The sequence below is a fragment of the Gavialis gangeticus genome, unplaced genomic scaffold (assembly GCF_001723915.1).
Source record: "Gavialis gangeticus isolate Ggan-Ray unplaced genomic scaffold, GavGan_comp1, whole genome shotgun sequence".
Lineage (NCBI taxonomy): Eukaryota > Metazoa > Chordata > Crocodylia > Gavialidae > Gavialis > Gavialis gangeticus.
In genome coordinates, this window is record NW_017728994.1 from 72,052,160 (window position 1) to 72,068,436 (window position 16,277).

Here is a 16,277-nt window from a genome sequence, read left to right on the forward strand (position 1 = left end):
CCTGGGGCTGGGAAAACCCAGCCAGTCTCCAGAGCCCCAGTGCTGTGCTGTTTTTACTCTCTTCCCCCTGCTCCAACCTTGACCAGGCTATTTATATGCCCCCTCCCCCCAACTAACTCTCCTCTGCAAACCTACCAGGTCCCCACACAGTCTCACCAGCCTCCCCCCTCTCCCATGACTGACTTGCCTTTGGCTGCACGCACCTGTTTCCAGCAAGTGGTGAATAATTGCACAAGACAATAGCAACTTGGGTTCAAGCAGCTTAAATTAAGCTGCCTAGACCTAAGTGGGGTCCTACAATGCCTGTTTAAGCTGGCAAGGAAGATAACATGCAGCAGGCACTAGAAGAGAAATTTTGCAGGTTGTGTACAGCAGGGACAACAGAACAAGGACTAAGTCCCTCCTGAGCTGTCAGTAGAGAGATAGATAGATAGATAGATAGATAGATAGATTAAATACAATTGCCACCCCTCACCCTAGCTTTGTATAAACCAACAAGCAGTTCGGCAACTCAGAAGTTCAAAGTCCTCCAGAAATCTCCCTTAAGTCAGGCTGCTTATAAGCTTGAGCTTAGATTGGACTCCAACCAAATGTTTGTGTCAAAACACTTTTGCTCCCGTTGTTTTATGGTATAATTTCTTCCTTTTTCAGGGCCTGCAGCATATTTTCTGCCAACTTTAGACATGCACTCAGTTTTATGGTTGTATAGTACCTGTGGATCCAGAGAAGTGAGAGGAGATTGCCATCCATTCTTCTGTTTTAGAATAGATTATCCAGTATATTCCTGGCACTAGGCAACTTCTGTCTACACATGCACAGCATGTCATGCTGCTATTGCTGCTAAAGCTGATACAGCATATGTTTATGTACATATAATCAGGGGTTTACACATGGGCCTACATGCCCAGGGACATATATGCCCTGTCATCAATGTAGCTCTTTAAAGGCATGATGTATTGGTGATGCCATGGTTTAGACAAATGAAGACACAGACTTCTTGGATATAAAAAAAAACAACAACCCTGGCCAATGTGTAGTACTAGTAACTGTTATACCCTGTGGACCTTTCTTTCCAAGCTCTTGCATGTTTTTCACAGGTAGTAATGGGTCATTAGGTATCCACTTATTGGTGGTCCCTCACAATATTCTTGTCCAATAAGGTAGGTAGTGACAGCTTTGAATTTTCTGTAGATAATTTGGGGTAAACTGGTTGCGCTGTTATGTGGCATGTTCCTGCAATAGCATGAAATGGAGAGTGGTTTCTTGCCACCTGAGCCGGTACTTGCTTACTCTAGTTTGCTTGAATGAGTGTGACCACTGGTGTGAATGAAGACTGATCCCATCTTCATGATTTTTTTTAACTCCTCCTGTCTCAGTTGTTGCACAGTGTTCCCTGGCTGCAGCTTGTTGCCTGTGTGCAACACTGCCGAATCTCAGAGGACCCTCCAGTATCCCTCCTACTCCCATAGGCCCTTCTTGTCGTGTTAATAAAAGCACCAACTCTTTCTGTCCCAGTGGCTGCATGCAGACTTTCTCTAAGTAAGACATCAATAGTTCCTCTGTTCTGTTTCTGCCAATCTGAGGATTCCAAATCTACTAACTACTTTCTGACAAAACCTGATGCATCATCTGGCAAGGAGCACTTTCTGGCCCTATGAACAGAAAATCGTCCAGGTAATGGAGGACTGATGCTTCCCCAGACATTTTTGGACTCTTGAACTGCTATTCACTTCAGAAAGGAACAAAATGACTAGGAAAACACATGGGAAAATGCAACCTTTTAAACTAGTGATGGATGAACCTCAAAAGATTTGAATGTTTTTAGTTCAGGAACATCAATGTTTGGATGCTTGCAACAAGATTTTTCCAAACTTATCTAGATAGCACAAATCTAGAAACTGGGCACTGCACGAAGATAGACTGTTCTGTACATGTGTCAGGGAGCAGTATGTTGGAGTTGTTAGATAGAGCTCTTTGTGACAGCACATTTCTCCATTTAACATGGCTCAAATAAAAAAAAATTGTGTTTTATATTATCTAAACTTTATTGAACCTTTCTGACATTTTGGTTTGGTTCAGATTTTGAGACAAATTACTGGGTTTTTTTTTCAACTGAACTGTTTAGCTTAGATTTAAAACTCATACCTTAAGGAAAAACATTGCTAAATTTAAATCTCTGCTTCAACCATTTTTATGTCCTCCATCCAAACGAGAATATCACTTTACACAGTGTAATTATAAAGCTGAACAATGAAGCAATTAGTCTTATTCATTCACTTCCCCTCGTTATGGTCAAATATTTCAAATGCCTAAGTAGGAAATATATTTGAAACTACCCACAGTGGTAAATAAGCCTTCATAATCCTGATTTGTAGATGGGGGGTGTGTGTGTGTGTGTGTGTGTGTGTGTGTGTGTGTGTGTGTGTGTGTGTGTGTGTGTACACACTAGTTATATCTTAGGCCTTTACTGCAATTTTTTTCAGCTATGTTATGAGTTGTGGTTCCAGGCTTTTTGCAGTTGTGTATATGCTGGGGTCTGTACAATGTACAAAGTTACTCAAATGCCAATAAAAATCTTTATTTAGCAACTGCAAATGCACCTGAATGGGTTTTTTGAATAAGGCAGCATACATGCTGTCCTTGCTGGAACTGGAAGGTTTTGCAGCTTTACTGAAATGTCTCTGAAGAACTTACCTCTTCATTTTTGTCATCAGCTCAAAGCATCTGGTAAATGGGTGCAGCACTTTTCTACAAATACATCCCTTCTTCTGTTTGCCATTGTGTTCTAACCAGCACTACCGTTTGTTAAACCATCAAAAAACATGTCTTGTCAGATGCCAGAGGTTTGATTTAGGGTTGGCATCCTATTGACTGTGTACTGAGATGACAAAATTTGCCAAGCACTTTCATGTCATTTTTTCTTAAGCAGTCTCTTGCAGTATGTCTTACCCCTCCTATGAAAAACATAATATGTTCAATGTATATTCATATTATACCTCAAGGTGGTATTTTAACCCAAAAAAACCCTTCTGAGTACAGAAACAAAGTGCCTATTCAGGGGTTTCCCTCCCTGTTTTCAGAATTCTTTGACTTTGCATCCATTCCCAACCAGGGTACTACGTTCTTAGTACTTGGCTTACCAAGCAAGAGAGGGAGGACATTCACATATTCCCCACACCATTTCTCTCTTTAGTGGATATTAGCAGATGTGCTTCCAGCAGACTGGCTAAGCATAAACAGGCTTTTAGACTGACAAGTTCACAAAGCAAAGGCCCATATGTGTTTGCATTCCCCACTCTCCTTGCAAGTATCTTAGTGCCCTGGCCTCCTAAAAAACTCTTGCTCCATTCCTAGCATATAGTCAAAGTTGGATTTCCTCAAAATATCCCACACCTTCCCCAAGAGGATCTGCTGATTGATTTTTTTTTCTTTTTTCCTTGCTGCCCACTAACTGATGTGTGTAAGTGCTCCTGCTGCAGAGTTGTTACTTAGGCTCACTTTCTGCTCTCAGATAAGCACACTAATCCTTTGTCTTGAACAGTAGGATAAGATACCACGCCTTGGAATGGCACTGAAGCATTTTTCTGAGTTTTCTTTTCAATACTTTTATTGTCCCATATCCCTCTTCCAGACTGCTCCCTTAACGGATTACTTGGAATGGAAAGAAAATCCTTCTTTAACAATCTTGAGAAGTTGTATGTTATTTGGTCTACCTCAGATGAAAAAAGGTGTTGACATTTTCTGCTTCAAATGAGAGTAGTTCAGTGTTCTTGATTCTGATCCCTTTTCCTTCCTGATTTTGAAATCTTTACAAAGATAATTCCACATAAAAAGGTAAAACTCTAATCTCCATTCAACCATTCTCATCCATTCTCTATGCATCTGATTTTCTTTCCAGCTTTGCTCTCCTCGTTTTCTTCTGCGACAGCCTCTTGGAAGAGAACCGGATTTTCACTGTTTTGCTTTATAGCTGCTTTCCATTACTTCTCCTTCAGTGGACTCCATACTTCCTGAACCCATACGATGGTTTATAAGGTCTCTTCTTCCATTACTAGAGATTGTTCAACAGATGCACCATAAAGTACTTTGCCTCTGTTTTTCGTACATAAAGTAATGCTGAAGCTGGTTTGAAAAACGTTTTGTTCAGTAACATTCGTTCAGTAAACTGGATCTAGAGCAAGAGTCCAAAGGCAGTCTGTCTGCATCCCTGACAGTCTGCCCTGGGATGGTGGCCCTTGAAAACTGTATTTTTCAGCTGGTCTCAGAGCCAGGAACCTCGGGAGGCAGATGTTTCTTGGACCCTGCAATCGTTCAGTGACCTTTTCAATTTCACTGCTGGCACCTTAATGAACGGGACCAGAATCCCAGTTTCACCGAGCAATTTTTGGTCTCAGGGAGCTTCCAGTTTGCTAGAAGTGAGGGGAGAAAAAACTATGCCCTGTTCAGACTAGAAGCTGACTTGTACTTGATATTAAAAAAAAAAAAATCAATGAATCTGAAACCCTTAATTTCAGCCAGCTTTAGGGCTGACTACAGGCTCTTCCTACAATGTAGCGTTACCTCCTGAACTGATGCAAACCTAGAGAGAGAGTGAAGAGAGTCTGTGGAGTTGCTGAGGGAAAGATTCAGTCAAGAGAGGCCATGAAAGCCCAAAGAAAAGTGCAGGCAGTATTTCTGTTTTGAGCTGACTAAGTATTTGATAGGGGGAAAACGATTGCCTGTTTTAATAATGCTTTAATTGATATAAAAGCCTAATTTACAGGCTCTGTAAGTTGCCAAAAGCATTGTAATTATACTATTTATTGTGTGCCAAAAAAGCTATGAATCCAGGCAGTTTGCGAGGCATTTGGGGCATGATCCTACTTTCAGTTACACCGATATAAATTAAGTGCCCCTCTCACTTTATCTGGCCCTTTATTACCTTATAACCCAATTCATTTTATAGTATGTTCTTGCATCACTCCTATGAGGTGGGGCGGTATCTTTATCCCCATTTTACAGCCAAGTAATCAGGAGTAAGAAAAAGTAAATGAATTCATGTCTCCCAAGTCTCTTGCTAGCCCCCTATTCACTGGACTATTCTTCCTCTCAAATCAGTGGGGTTAGACCAGTATTTAAATGGTGTGAGTTTAGAATCAGGCCACTTGGTATTGTAGGTACCCATTACTTTTAGCCTCTTCAGCCCACATGCCAAGTGTTTCATTTCTATGCAATTGAGAGAGCTAAAAATACACAATTTACCTAGCCATCATTTATATCCTTTTTCTTTTCTCCTCAGTTTAGCTCATTGCCTTTCCCGGATACTTTTGTGTGCTTTGCAGTTATTGTGTTAAATAACACATTACGGATAATGTGTGATACCAGTCTGAACAGGCAGGATCAGTTTTTGTACACTTGGAGACTCGAAATTAATTTCTTCCCCCATTTATGCCTGTTGAACACATTTAAGTTTTTATGCTTTATTTAAAAAGAGGTGACCAAACCAAGGTAAATTAGACAAGAAGGAAAAAAAGAGGAAAGAGAGCCTTCGTGGGAAAGAGTATTGAAAACAAAAGTATTTTAAGGAGGTTGATGCTTCAGACTTTTGAAAAGTTGCTCGAGTACATGTCCAGCTGGAGATGTGTGTTCCCTAAGGTCAGTTTTCTGAGCAAAATACAGATGTTCTCTCCTCTGTGTTCACTCTAGAGTTCGTCTTGCATGTACAATAGGGATTTTATCCCTCGTACTGGATAACTGAAGAGATGCAACTGGGCTGCGCTACCTAAGTGGGGTGGAACATCTCCGTTTCCTTTTTAATTTAGACAACTATTCTAAATGCTGGTTCCCATGTGTATTGTGTAAAAGGATTATTTTCTACATGTCCCATACTATGAGCACCTAATTGGAACAAGTTCTCAACTGTTTAAGGTTTTGGGAATATTTTGTAATCCAAAAAGGAATGGTTGCAAAATGTGGGCCAAAATATATTATGAGTCTAGATTCCCTATTCCAATTTTCTGACTCCTCTTACCAATTTTGTGCTGCTGGATATCCTTAAAAAAAACAGCTTGAATAAAATGAAGGAAACCGCTATGTTGAATCATCTACCTCTTTTGTGAACTGGTTCTACAATGCTCTAAGCTTTGGGAGCAATTCTTCTGTCACTTCCACTGATGCAATTCAAACGATTTCAGTGGGCTTTGGTGATTCATGCTGCTGTCAGGAAAAAAAGGAGTCACACCCTGAGCTTCTGGCAGTAGCAATGGATAATAGCTGATTCACTAGAGAGTATGTTTTGGTTAGCTAGAAACATATACATGTACATTTATAAATGTCCCAGGAATTTTGCATAGTTTTGCTGCATGTTACTCTACTATGAGATATTTACATTAGCATCGAACTGTGTGTACTATGAGAACACCTCAGGATTTTTCATTTTCTGCAGCTTCTGATTTTCTTTTAAAGATTTCTCACAAATCAGAATTTTATTTAAAAAAAAAATCATTTTGGAAACACTAACTTACATTTTCTCTTGGAAACAAGATTTCAGGGGCCCCAGAAGCTGCTGACTAAAATTGGCAAAACTGACAAGAGCATCCATGCTTATCCCAGCTGTGGACTTGATAAGAACAACAGTTTCAATCAAAAAGTTGCTGAAGCTCCAAGGATTTGTTGCTCTAGAACAGCTTCCCCAGTGCACTGCTTATGTTAGGGATCTTCGTTTTTCTGGGCTCTTGGGTCAACTGGATCTTCCCAGTTTTTTGGTCTCACAGGCTTCCTGGGGAGTTTACAGTTCGCTTGGAGAGGCTGTTCTAGAGTGACGAGTCCTTCTCTGCATCTGAATCCAGAGGTACTAGCTTCCCCACATCAGGAGAGAGTATGTAATTTCCAGGATCCACAGCAGGGAGCCCTTGGAGACATATGGGCCCTCAGTATTTATTGGCTTTACTGTAGACAGCCACAAAGTCCTGGCGGTGCTGGTTCAAAGTGGGGTTTTCTGGGCTTTCAGCTACACAATTGGGCAATGAGTGCCAATCAGAACTCAGGAGTCCAGGATTTCAGATTCCTGCTCCAGAGCAGGGACCCCAGAAGTCTTAACAATATAAGATTGCCATGGGGTATGTAGCCCTAAGGCGACATGAGGCTGTCCAGAATTGTGGATGCTGGAAATGCAGAATCCCACCAGGAACCAGACAGTTCTGCTGAAAATACACCTTCATGACAATCTATTACTTTATTTTATATCATGCCAGATACTTTTTACCGTAAGTTAAAGGCTTTAAAATTAACTGGGGATGAGCATCCAAATGGATCAGTGCTGTTGACTGAAAGATCAACTCCAGGAAACATATTTATAATAGTCATGGTTCAGTGGAATGCTATCCAAATAGTGATTATGTGGTTCACAGAAATACTCTTCCTGTTCATGAGAGAATCTGAATGTTTTGACTGTCTTACTGTATACAATACATAATAAGAGGAATCAGGATAAGGCACATTTAGATTGTGCATGCGTGGTTGTATTTTTCTCTTATGAAGTGAAATGTAGATGTGAACCCTTACCCAAGTCTGAAAACATTAGCAAAATGTGCCCTAACCTTAAATACTGAACATATGCCAAAGCATCTAAGCTGCTTGCAAGAGCAAAACACTACAGATACAACACTTTTACTGGTATAAATGATTGAAAACTGGTCTATAGCCACAACAGAACAGAAGTTTGGCGCACACAGACTGGTTTAAAAATGGCAGAACCTGATCGAAGATTTGTCCCTCCCCCCCACATGGGCGAATGTGCGTTCTGTTCGCTACCGATCTAAACTGCGCCACTTACAGAAGACTGCATAACTTAGATCAATTCTGCCTCTGGCTTTTCGAATGTCTGTACCTAGCCTTAATGCACACGCTTAGATTTGTACTATTGAACCACACAGTTGTCTTGATGTAAACTATCTCAGTTAGAAAGATTAGATTTAGGCCAATAGGATTGTGTTGGAAGATAGTGAAAATACATCACAATTATACTTTTCAGAGACTGGAAATGCTGGGTAATTCTCTTTTCCTGCTAGTGTGCACAATAATAAATTTCACAAGAAGTGCTAAAACAGAACAGCATAATGTTGCCAATAATATGAAAAACACTGTCTCAAAAATGTAAGCTAATGAAACATTTATAGAATATGGGGTATTAGCGTTTGATGATTGGTTACTATGAACCACACTTCTGGTGAAAAAAAAGAAAAACAAAACAATTGGGGCCAGATCCTAAGCTGATTTAAACCGCTGTAGCACCGTTGAAATCAAGGGAATGCTGCTGATTTACACTTATTGGGAATCTTCCCCTATATGCTTATTGAATAGGGATGAACAAGGGGCTGAGATTGGAAATGGGGAATGTTTTTCTTACTTTAGGGGCCACTCCAGCAAAGTTTCAATTGCCTGCCAATCAAAAAGATGATGGTGGGGTGTCTTCCTTGGTATTCTTATAGCATAAAATGACAATATCTCAGAACAGAAAGAGTCTAGACTTTATCCAGGTTAACACTATTTGGATCATGGGTGAGCTGAAAGACAATCTCTCAGTTTAGTCTTTGAAATGTTAAATAAAATATAATCAGAATGACAAATAATGTGCAAGCTGCAAGCAGTGGGGAAGCTATGGTATAAATCTTGGGGAAGAAATGACTGTAAAGAAAGCTTGGAGTTTCAAAGACCTGTGTTGGCATTGTAACCTCATTATAGACTGTTATTATCATTATCAGATTGTTCAAGGTCATTATCAGACTGTTCAAGTTGTGTACCTGGAAACGTGTTTGTAATGTGCTTGATTTGTTGTTTTCTGTGGAAAGGATGCATTAGCAATGAAGACAAGATCCTGAATGCACCAATTTATATTAAATAGGAATTGCTCCAATGGTGGGGTACACAAGAATGAGGGAATCCTGTATGTTCATGATTTTCAACATATGTTAGTATCCCTGTCTCTGAGGTAAGGGGGAGAGTGATCCAGTGCTTTCAATAGACAATATCAGCCTTCCTTGTCAGAACTTTCTACCTGTGTTGAGAAAATGTCCTGCCAGGATCTCTCACTGGATTGATATGTAAGGGCTTGGAAGCTGCTCCAATGTGCAAAACCTCATATACATGAGCATGGAGGCTGCTCCAAGGTGCTGGAATTCCATTGCATTGGAGCAGACTCGATTAATCGAGTCATGATTAATTGAGTCTGCTGGAGCGCGGTAATTGTCACACTCCATCGGCCTCTTGTGTCTTCTGCATAAGCATCTTCACACTTAAAAATGGTGCTCGGGGTGCTTGGATAAAAGCTCATTGAACGAACTTTAGTTCAAGCTCCCTTGCCATGATTTTGAAGCATGGGCACGCTGATACGGGAGACGTGGCATCATTTTAATTAAAGCAGCTCTTGAAGCCACTCTAATTAAAGCACCGCTCTCCCCTACCTGCTGGAGCACATGTAAAAGTGCCCTAAGAGCATCAGTACACATGTTCCGGGTGGGGGATGCTTTAATTAGAGTGGCTTCAAGAGCCATGTCTCCCGTATCAGCCTCTCTCTGCTTCAGAATCATGGCAAGGGAACTTGAATTAAAGCTTATTCAGTGAGAGCCACTCTAATTAAAGTGCCCACAGCATCACATGTATTCAGCATTCTGCACTTCAAAATGGCGGCAGGAGCACTTTAACTAAAACTCATTCAATGATCTTTAGTTAGAGCTCCTGCTGCCATTTTGAAACACAGGGATGCTGAATACATGTGACGTGGAAGCGGCTGGAGTGTGGTATTTAGCACGCTCCGCAAGACTCGATTAACTGAGTCTGCTTCAATGTGTGCTAATTAGCATTCATCAGAGCAGAGGTCCATAATGTGTAGAAGTGCCCAAAGAGATTAAAGTTCCAGCTTCCAGGTCTTTGGCAGACATCTTATATGACATTAGGCAATTCATGCATTTTTTTTCTGTCCTCAGTTTCCCATCTGTATTATGGCGATAATAGTACTGCTTTCCTGCTCTCCCCCCCTGTCTATTCTATCTAGCGAGACTTTAAGCTCTTTCAGGCAGAAGCTGTCTGCCGCTGCTTGTTTATGCAGTGGGGCCTTAAACTTGTTGGAGCCTCAAGCTGCTAACATAATAAAATACAATGAAAACAGAACAGAGGATAGTTTGTAATAGATGGAGTATATTAGAAATGTTTATTCTGTACAAATTGGACACAACCATTATTGGGAGCCTACTTTCTCTTACTCTGCTTTTTGGTAGAAATAGTCTTTTTTCCCTGAGGAAAATGTCACTAAGTCCTTATTATTCATGTGACAAACCCTGAAGGGTATATTTTTTTTAAACACCGCCTCCATCATTCTCTCCCATGTCACCTAACTTTTATGCAATAACACTGTTCCCTTAGAGATACCATATAAAATATCTCTCACTTCCCAATATTATTCATAGAATTCCCATTATAGAACATTGAGAACCCAGATTAGAAGAGTACAAGAATATTTTATGACCAGTTTGAAAATGCTGTTACTGCTGCTATAAATTAAGAAGTTAAATTACTCCCACATTGAGTATTGATATACTATGCATGGCAGAAAAATTCTTTTGAAATATACAGTACAATACATATGGAGGAATTCCAGGCCTGTTGATGAGTGCAAAGTGACTGCCAACAAAGCTGTTTGTGTGTATGAGAAGGTGGAGAATCAGATTGCAAAGTTCAGGTTCACAACAGTGAGTTGAAGAAGGGTAAAAATCAAAGTAATAAAATCTCATGGTTGGTTGCTAATTATGGAAAATTGCATTTAATGATCACGTTTCCTTCCTTCATTTCTCTAATACCCCCTGTACACAGGGCAGTTGTTTGTAGACATTCTTTGGTATGTGTCCTTGGTCACCAGCTGCAATTTCCCATAACACTCTGCATATACCTGTAGAGAAGTACAAATTTCAAGTCCCCTTCACCTGGCCAATAAAAATGTACATTTTTGCGTCAATGTTTTTGCATGAACAATTTTTCACATTTAGAAACTTGGACTGGCAAGGAAAAAACAGTATTCATGTGGCAAAATAAGAAACTTTCGGGGCCAGATTCACTGGTATACTCCAGCTGCTTTGTGCCCCTATGATGACACAAAGAAGCCATAAACTTGATTTAACTAGCCGGTTAAGCCATGTTTACAGCTGCTTTGCATTGCCAGAGTGACGCAAAGCCGCCAGAACCTACCCTTGAATTTGGATTAGATGTCTATACATTTACATGCACAAATTGTTTTTTGCACTTTCAAAACTTCACACTTGGAAAAATTGCAGGGGCATCAATGTGCACACAAAATGATTGTCTTAGTTGGAGGGCCCTTTTTAATCTATTAGGTTCATCTTCACATGCTCTCTGCTGTGTACACACAGCAGCATGTTATTAAGCCAAATAATCAGAGGCATTTGCCTGTTATAGTAAATTGGCAACCAAATCCTTTATTTTGCAAGATATAATGAAGGAGGTTCTTTTACTCATTTTGGAAAGAAATCCAAAGAATGATCAAGAATTAGGTAAGCAGCTTGCTTTTTATTTTTCCAAGAAATTGGCAAATTCATTAGTTAACATTGCACAATCAATCTGCAGCATATTTTGATAGTTTCAATATTCTTGCTTTTTAAATGACTAGTTGGCAGTAGAACCAAATATGTATATGTGATGTGATCTGCTTATTAACATGGCCTTTTATGGTGTTTCTCTTGAAATTGCCTAGCTATTTGACAGGCTAGCACAAGCTTTCAAAAAAAACCCCTTGTACAGATTGGCTAAGGAAAAAACCTGATTTTACAAAAACAAATGCCAGTACATCCCTGTGTAAACATATTGCTTGTTTTTGTGTTTTTAAAGATTACACCTGGTATATTTTCCTTTCCGAGGAAACAAACAGTAGAAGCTGGATCTCACATTTTTCACTGGCTGCACTGAAAAATTCACTCAAAGACGACCACAAGCCTTCTGTAAACCCCAAAGCTTTTGTGTGCTTGTTGGACCCTTGACTTTTGCCCTTCGCTTGGTGCTCCTTGGATTAAGCTCACCCAGGGATTTCTTCTTGTGGCAGCATGGCTTACACTGGCAAAGGATGCAACAAATGGAACTGATCTGCAGCTCAAGACAGCAAGGCAACAATGTTAATATTGTGCTGCCCAAAGTGGCTTATCTTAATGTATAATCATGTAGCAAATCATGTATTCATTTGTATTATTAAATAAAGACTAACATAGTTGTACACCCAACAGAGCATAAGGAATGCACAAAGGATCATGGGTTCCCAGCATTCTCTGCTCCCTTTTGGAAAGCCGCTGACTCATTCCCTAAGCAATCAGTGTTGTGTGCCATTACAAATGGGATGGTTAATAGGCCTGCATCCATTATCATTAGTGCATCTCAGCACGCAGGTACATGATGGGTCCTGCCAGCGCATTTGCTCCAGCTCACTGAGCCAGGGGCCATGCTCCATTGCAAATGAGGATGAGGAACACCTGCTCCAGGGTTTTTCAGCAGACCAGAGTCATCCTTCACATCTCATGCAACACTTGTTCTGTCAGAATGCAATGCTGGCACAGGCCAGAATGGTGGTTTGCCAGGCGTCCGACGAAAGATTATAGACTTCCCTGTGGTCTTCTGCTGAAGTTCAGCTTTGAATTTTTTCAAAGAAACCTTTTAAAAATTTATCAATTTCCTATTAGGCATTCAGTCATTATGTTAAGGGTTTAAAATAAGGACGAAAAAACCCCCTTTGCTTCAGAAATTAACTTTTTTTGGCAATTAGAATGGGGACATAAAATATTGATTGAATCTGATTATTTTATTCATCGTGCGTTCTGCTGGCTGTTTGGGTATGTTTCTGAGGGGGATTTTATTTTTGGAAAATGATGCATGTGATTTTACCTTTCTGTAATCCTTTGCAACATCCTGCGGAGGAGGGTGGTGGTGGTGGGGGTTATCTGTCCATCGGAGGGGGGCCTGGAACTGTGGCATCAGACACTAGCCAAAAATGCATCAAAAAAAAAGACACAACGTCGCCTCTTAAGGTGTACATTTTGCCAGTGTGAGCACCTCTGTCCTGGCCAATTTCCAGAGACAGGACAAAAGCTTTTTTCATCTCACTCTAAAGGGGGGAGTTGTGAGGGGAGTATCCCATGTCAAAGCAGGGAGGCTTGTTTTACCCAGTGGAAATCAAAATTAAGGAGAAAATAAACAGCCGTAACTTAAGGTGGCAGATCCTACTGATGTGCATGCAGAAGTAAATCAGGGCAAAAGGACATTGAAAAGTTGGTAGCTTTGACCTCCTGTGGTCCTCAGATCCATTTCTCTGAGCCTTTAAGGGCTGTCCTGACTTGTATGGACTGCTAATGGCTCCTAATGATTGAAAACACAGCAAGATTGGCATGGGCTGGGGACTCTTGTGAATGCCACTTTCCTCTACCCACATCCCTTTTCTCTTTAATGTGACAGTGGCAGTGAGAGGGAACAACATGTGAGCCCCTGAGCTTCCTGGACATTACTAAAATATTCCTCTTGGTCTGGGGAAGATCATCTCATACTTGCTAAAGCAGTGTGGGGGATAGATAGTACCAGTGGCAGAATATAAAGTGATAGCAATTTGTAATTCAGGATCTAGCCCAAATTCTCTAGGGAAAAGTATAGTCCTGTATGATAACTATAATCTTTCTCATGTTTTCATGATTCTTAGGACTGGGCTGCATAGTCTTTTACCTTTATTACCTTTTGGACTAGGAAGACAGATTAAGAATATTTCCCACTTCTTTCAGAAATCTCTTAAGAAGCTTCCCCTTTTTTTGTTTTTGTGTTTAGTAGACTTGGGGGGTGGTCTTCCTATTCTAACAGTTTCTGTTGGATAGATTAGGCAGTGAGCTGATTTCTTTGAAAAGCATCTTACTTCTCTCCACCAGCATCTTGCATTCCTACTTGCCTGGTGGCCTAGATTCAACTAGAAATGTGGAGGGGGCTCCTTCTCAAACTTGTCTATAGTCCAGTGGCTGTATTGCTCTCCTGGGATGTGGAAGATATAGGTTTGAATTACTTTAGGTTGCATGGGGCTTAGAATCCAGGTTTTCCATTATCTGCATGAGAGCTGCAACCATTAAGCTATTGTGCAAAAAATGGGTGCTAATATCATCACTAGCTGTGGGCTCTGCATTCTCACTGAATTCAGTGTTGATATGAGTGTGGTATGCTGTTAGGTCATTCCCCTTAGGTGCCCATTCTCAGGGTTTAAATGGATGTTAGGGACCAGCTCCAAGCTGATCCTAATGAAACTCGGGTGTTTAGGTATTCAGATTGTACCACTTCTGAGTATGATCAGAAGTCTCAGCCTCATTTAGGCTAGGGACAGAAATTGCACATAAACCAATATAAATGATCGGAAACCAGTTCAAATCTGTAACACAACAGAAGCTCAGTGCACGTAAACCGCTTTCAAAATGGCTGACACCAGTTTAAGATAAAGCCGGATGGATATAGTATCAGACCTAACTGATTTAGGTTAAATTGGTTTACTGAACTTCTGTCCCAGATCCCTTCCAGATTCAAGTGAACTCACAGTCCCCCAGCATTGCAAGATGCTTTACACCTCCCCAGCGAACCTCCCCTTGCCAAGTGAACAGGTTAACTGTTAACCTCAGCCAAAGCTGTCTGCTCTAGCATCCCTGCCTGTCTCTCCCCCCTTCCCCCCCAGCTTCTGGCCTGGGCTACAGGAGGCATTTGGCTACATTTCCGTAATCAAAAGTGAATGTCCGTTCACTTACTTACCAGTTCAAACTACACAGGTTAGACTAATCTGCCAAGATTGAATCAATTCTGCCTCAGGCTTTTTGACTGTCTGTACTTAGCCCTGGGGAATATTTGGGGCCAAAATGGAAACACCTAACACATTTTGGTGCCAAAGTAGTTTTGTGGCTGCTGGATCTGGGTCACTGGTTGTGACCCTGGTGTCTGGATTCTTCCTTAGGTAATTATTTGATCTGATTTGATATGACCTTATACCTTTTAGTGAGATGTATTGCTGTGCCATCTTGTTCAAGGATATAGGGTATCTATTTTTTTTTTAAACCTTAAGAAGCATTTTGGAAGGGAACTTATGCAGATTCTCTTCTAACTCCTGGATTTTCAGGTCCCTGGGAGTTTGGAGTTCTTGCTGCTTAGAATCTCTGATATTTCCTGAAAAGTAGCTAGAGAATTTACCATACTGATTTTAGTCTATTGAAAATTTGTTTTTCCCTGGGCAGGATAGAAATACAGAGATGAAGTCAGTGATGAATGAATGCCAGTGCTCATTGCTCTTGGATGAAGGTGAAGTTGTAAGTAACTGATCTCAGTGGTTGAAGGCCAAGGCTATACATATATAAAATATATTTTTCAGGGATTTTTTTTAAGTGATCTATCTGACTAAGGTGTATCAGTCTGAGAGTACCCATTGTTAACATAGTGCATATTTCTTTCATTTATTTAGACAGGATGTTAGGATCTCTTGGGAGTCCTTCAATTAATGGAGGCTCCTGGATTACACGATCAAGTTAAAATCAGTCTATCTTTCTATCAATCTATCTTTTTAATGTCGACATTAACAAGGCTCCTCCTGTTTGCTCAAAGAGATTCTCTTTGATACCTTTGGATGCCTTAGGCTGGGGCAGGAGGAACATAAGTTGGTCGTAGTCTATACCCAAATAATTAGACTTGGTTCTACATTTTTCCCCTTTTAGCTGTCCTGTTAAGGGAATAGTAGGAACCTAGTGGAACCGCTCATTTACAAGCTAGTATGTCCGGGAAATATGTGGGCATAAATGTCCCTCATTTGCTTGTCTTCCATTACTCCGTTAAATGGGATGGTTTTCATTCCAAAGTGTGGATACTGACTTGTTGCAACGTTTCCACTATGCTCTGGTAAATTACTTCAATTTGATGATAACAGGCAGTTTACACAGTGGATTTTTGTGTTCTAACAGTGGTCAAACCATGTTGAAGATTTATGGGTCTGCCACTGCCCTGGTATATGGGCTTTATCTTAAACATTGTACATCATGTTTTGAGACCCAGAGTTCATGAGTTCAGTGTTCATTAAAATTTGTTTATAAAGATGGTTTACAGAATCATTTATCTTTTTGTTCCATAATAAATTTGGCTAATGCAATTGGATTATTGGGCACTAGATTCTCAGGTTGATTAGTGGAATCACCTGATAGAGCAGGGTGGTTTGTTACAAGTTCAGGCTCCTCATTTATTCCTTGCAT